We start from the raw sequence: 5,382 nt of genomic DNA on the forward strand, positions 1-5,382 counted from the left end.
TAAATTGGTGGGCACTTTAACCAGGGGTAGCTCTCCAACACCATTACTAAGAACGACACCGTCAGTGGGGGGTGGGGAGGGCACCGAACTTGAAAGTTCTCAGAGAAATGTCACCCATTAGTACCGGGTGGAGACTGCACCTGGTACTAAAGGCCCTCAGGCCCGGTACCGGGTGGAGCCCCTAACCGATACTAAAGGAAGTCAGGGGGGATTTCTGGGGAACTAGCTGTTAGACCCAGTACTAATGCTCACATTAGTACCGGGTTAAAAACCAACCGGTACTAAGAGTTAGGACCAATGCTCAGTTCTCCACTAGTGTTCGTTGTCTGGGTGATCGAATGGCCCAAAAATCCAGCATACCAAGGATCCACCGTGACAAAATTCAGCACCGCATCGTACTGTGCCTTCTCTACTTTGCCGTTTTCTCATGGTCAACACCTCAATCAATCTCAAAGTAGCTGACAGTATATGATGTTTTTATGTTGCTTCTTGTAGTAATAGAAGAATGGTAAACTTTAAGAATGGTCTTTGTTGACGACTAAAATTAGCATCACAGGAGTTTACTATCTGAATCTGGGCAAACCGATCTATAAACCGGTCAGACTGGTTTTACAAACATTATCAAATCTTTTATTGGGCTTCACCATTGCGTAGATCTCGTCAAGGCAATCGAAAGGCATATGTGGAATGTCCAATTTGGAGTCCGGATGAGAGAGTTATGGCTCTAGCAAGATTCAGCCTTGCGCTGACCGGTCTGACCGGTTGGGATGGGTGGTCCGACCGGTTTGACCAGCCTAATCCGAGTTAGAAGTTGTATTTTGATACGAGATTTGTATAACCTTTGACTCCTACTGGGGCAAGACCTCCCCACCCTATAAATATAAAGGGTCATGATCGATTGAGGACAACCCAATCGAATCAAACAACTATGCATTTACCTTTTATCTCGTAAACCCTAAATCTCTTCCAACCTCCATGCTGTTTGTCTACTGATCTCCACGACCAGAGATGGTGTCCTAGACTTGCTGGTCGACCTAGGGCACGCCGGCGACGGGTCCCTTCCGGGCGAGAGTTTCAACGGCCTTTGCTAGTTGCTCGTAAACTAGTCGTTCTTCGTCATGTAAGTATGTTAGTTATCCCTTTGCTGGTTTGCTCGTAAATCTAGCTATTCTCCATCACGTAAGTGTGGTAGTTATCCCCTCGAACGATCGATCTAGGCAAAAGCTTAGACCGGTCCAACCGGCTTGCTGGACCGGTCTAGGCAGCATACTGCCGTTCGGTCTGTTCACGATCCGCACGCTCTAGTATTTTCGTGGGTTGGCCCAGAATTTGCACCAACAGTCTTAGATAACAGTTTTTGCGTTATTCCATTATAGGCCAAATGATTAGAAGCCCTCTGTCAAAAGTTGTCGTTGTGATATGGTGCTTCGCAGTGCTGGTTCTAGTGCAGAGCTACACTGCTAACTTGTCATCCATGCTCACTGCAAAGAGGCTCCGGCCATCGGTGACCGGTCTCGACCAGCTGGTGAGCAATGGTGATTATATTAGATACCAAGACGGAGCATTTGTGCACTTCTTTCTGATAAGTAAAGGACCCAAAGCAGACAGGCTAAGGGCCTTTAAGAATCCAACAGAATATGCTGAAGCTTTGAGGAAGGGATCCAAGAATGATGGAGTGTCAGCCATCGTTGATGAGATTCCCTATTTGTCCTATTTCCTCTCTGATAAAAACAATAAAGAGTTCGAGATGGGCGAGCGCCTGTACAAGACCCCTGGACTTGGTTTTGTAAGTTCCTTGCTATATGCTACATTTTCTTTTTTTATATAAAAAAATTGTCTTGTGCCTTGGCAAGGAAAACTGACCAAACCAGCACCATCCTTTGTGTCTTCAGGTGTTTCCGAGAGGCTCTCCACGGGTGTATGATCTCTCAGTTGCATCCTGAACCTAACCGGAGGGAACGAGAGCGCAAGAATCGAACAGGAATGGTTGGGCTCACCTGCGCAATTGAAAGGCGATAGCAGTTCGATTGCTGATTCAGCGCCTCTCACTTTGCGAAGTTTCTCCGGTCTCTTCGTCATCACTGGAAGTATCTCAGCTTCCGTGACGGTTATAAGCATCGCCAGGTCGGTCTATGCCAAGTGCTTCAGAGCGAGAGGTCATGTATCGCAAGACGGGAATGGCGGGAGTGTGCGTCATGGAGAATTTAGTGCTCTGCAGAACGATAGGGGCAATGGCTTTGTGCCTGATGAACGCCTTCATGAGATCAGGGGTAACAACTCCCAGCAGTGTGCTCCTGGGAGTGGCAGAAGCACCGGTGACGAAGAGGCTGGTCCAATGCAGGATAGCATGCCCAATGGCTCTGTGCCTGAAGTTTCTATCCAGATCGAGATGAGTGATACTGGCCAAGGTGTGGGCAGGGGCCTGTAGGCAGCAGATACAAAGAGCACCTTTTTTTTTTGCAAATAGTCACTGACTGAAGATGTGCTACAGAATTCTGTGTATATGATAGCCCAGAGCCCTAGACTGGATTAGCCAGTTTTAGATGTGTCTATATCTACTTTTTTTTCTTGAAAAAGGTGGAGAGCTGTGTCATTCCATTTCATTAAGAAGAGAGAAAGGAATACAAAGAAGGGTTACAAGGACCCCATCCCAGAAATACACCCACACTCAACACTTATATTTTATAAAATTATGTAAATTTGGATGATCGTTTTAGAATCAATTGACTTGCTCAACAGAACCAGGGCAAAAGTTGCGAATCTGCATCATGGAAAGAACCCACGGTGCCGTGTCCTGAGTTGCCACTCTCTGCAAAAAGCGCCAGCATGCTCCAGGGCACGAGTAGAAAAACGACCTTCCATTCTCAATAAAAATCTCGGTTATTTTTGACCTGGGACTAAAGAGGCTTTAAGTGATCTCAACAAAAATCTCGGTTATTTTTTACTTGGGACTAAAGAGGCTTTAGGTGATCCTTTAGTCCCGGCTGATGTTACAAACCCGGATTAAAGCCTCACGTCATGCGCGGTCCTGAATTAAAGCCTCGCGTCGTGCGCGGTCCGTGGGATTCAAACCCATGACCTCAAGCCTTGCGTGAGCCTTCCTTGCCATCCCACCTACGCAACACATGTGATGGAGGTAGATATTCTTTTCTTTTGAAGTAACCCGTGGAGGGCCTTTAGTACCAGTCATAACACCACCCGATACTAAAAATACCCCTTTAGTACCGGGTGGTGTTACGACCCGGTATTAAAAGGCCTCCGAGGGTCCCAAATTTGGACTCGGTACTAATGCTAATATTAGTACCGGGTTAAAATGTGATCGGTACTAAGGGAGGACGAAATGTCGTTTTTCTAGTAGTGCCTACTCAATCAGATGTGTTGTGTAGGTGAGATGGTAAGAAAGCTACGCGCGAGGATTGAGGTCGTGGGTTCGAATCCCATGCACCACGCACGCGCATATTTCGTGTGAAAAATTGCGTGACTTGTGACTTGCGATATCGGTTGGAAAAATCGAGATATATGAAGTTTCCCAACTAGAACTAATGCTCGTTTTCTACCAGCGAGGACTCGAAAGTCTTCCACAATGATGACTTGGAAAAGGAACAAGATAAGTTATACCGTCTAACACGAGAGAACTCATAGTGCTGAAAAAAAATTAATTTTACTCCCATCACCTATTCACATCACCTATTCACTTTATCTGCTTAATCCTTTGAACAAAATTTAGGGTTGATTTACTCTCTCAAACTATTTCAGTTGGTCCAATCTACCCCCTAATTAGTTTTTTCTTTTTTGTTTCTCCGAATTCGAATTAAATTTTAAGTTCAAATGTTGTGAGTGCATGCCTTACATTAAAAAATTATAATAAGAATCTTTTGTAGTTATTTTCATAAGTTAGGAACATTTAATATGAAATTAATCTTAGAGATATAAAATTGTATGAAAAGTAATAATGATAAAATTCTAACGCATGTATTTTTTTTCTATCGTATAGCATCATATTATAAGCCAACTAACAAAATTTGAAATTCAAACTCAACTTAAGGAATAGAAAAGAGAAATATCATTAGAGGGTAGATTGGACCAACTGATATAATTTGATGGAGTAAATTAAGTTCAATTTTGTTCAGAGGTTACACAACAAAGTGGATTGGCGAGAAGAGTAAAATGGATGTTTTCCACAATAATGCTTGACTGAGTTTCTTAGTTAGAGAAAAATAGGCACGGATCACAGATGAAGTGCTGAACTTGTCAGACCAGATTGCCCAGTCTTGCTGCGACGAAGGGTTTCAAGTAGACAGTGAAACAAACCGTTGTCTTTTTAAGTCGTCGACGACAATGGGTTCTCAGGGGCAAACTACGCTAGAGTATATGTATATTATATAGTGTGCACATTTCTCTACTCATGGCATTTCGCAGAAAGTTCAGCTCGTTTCTAAAACAACTCATTTACCAGGTGCCCACTGAATTACAACGAAAATTCATCCGATTGCATCTGCACGCATGCATATGTGTTCTAGTAGACGGGACACTTGAACAAGTAATCATTTATTTAAAAAAGATTAAAACGATAAAAAGACGGCTCAGTAGAACCCAAAGTTCCGTACGTTCTTGAACCACAGCTGATCGAAGTTTTCTACATGTAAATCCCTACAGCTTAAGAGAAACACAATGCTCGTTCTGGAACGGAACAAAAATGTAGACCGTACCGTACCTGGAATGTTACATTCAGATGTAACTGACAGATTACCAACAACCTTATCCCAAAAGTCCAAAACGTTTACGTCATGGCGCGTTGATGTAAGAAATAAGTTGAAGCACGGACTAAATTCTACAGTGCATGTCATTCAGTGTATACGTGCATGAACCTGATCTATCTGCCGGCCCAAATGTTATTTTCAAGGCAGCCGCGCGCGACTTTGATTTCAAGTACTGGTCTGGTCCATGCCGTTGATTGCTCAAAATACGTTTACCACCAAGGATGAACAGTTCAAAACGGCTAAAATACATGGGTCATTATTTTTTTTCTCAAAAAAAGTTACTCTTGTGATTATAAACATTTTTTTTAAAAATTGACTAATTGTGTTTTTTAAATCAAAATTGGCTATTTGAGTTAAAGTCCATATAAATGCTAGAGAGTAAAATACACCTCCCTAAACTCTCAAAATGTATTTTAGATCCCAAACTTATCTTAACTTAAGGTGTTATCTGGGTCCATAAACTCTCAAAGTGCATATTTAGACCCCCAAACTTGTTCTCGGATTTTATCCGGATCCCTAAACTCTCAAAATATATTTTCAAATCTTAAAACTTATCACATGTCGCTGATGGCAATGCATCCTCCTTGCTCGTTGCCTTCACAACCACCTTATGTTAATGATC

The 5,382-nt window shown here is 42.8% G+C and overlaps 1 pseudogene; it reads left to right on the forward strand.

Moving 5' to 3' along the window:
* LOC101777032 overlaps positions 1-2,428 on the forward strand; it is a 5,761-nt pseudogene extending 3,333 nt beyond the window's left edge.
* Positions 2,429-5,382: the final 2,954 nt, after the last annotated feature.

Source organism: Setaria italica, chromosome IV (genome assembly GCF_000263155.2).
Source record: "Setaria italica strain Yugu1 chromosome IV, Setaria_italica_v2.0, whole genome shotgun sequence".
NCBI lineage: Eukaryota > Viridiplantae > Streptophyta > Magnoliopsida > Poales > Poaceae > Setaria > Setaria italica.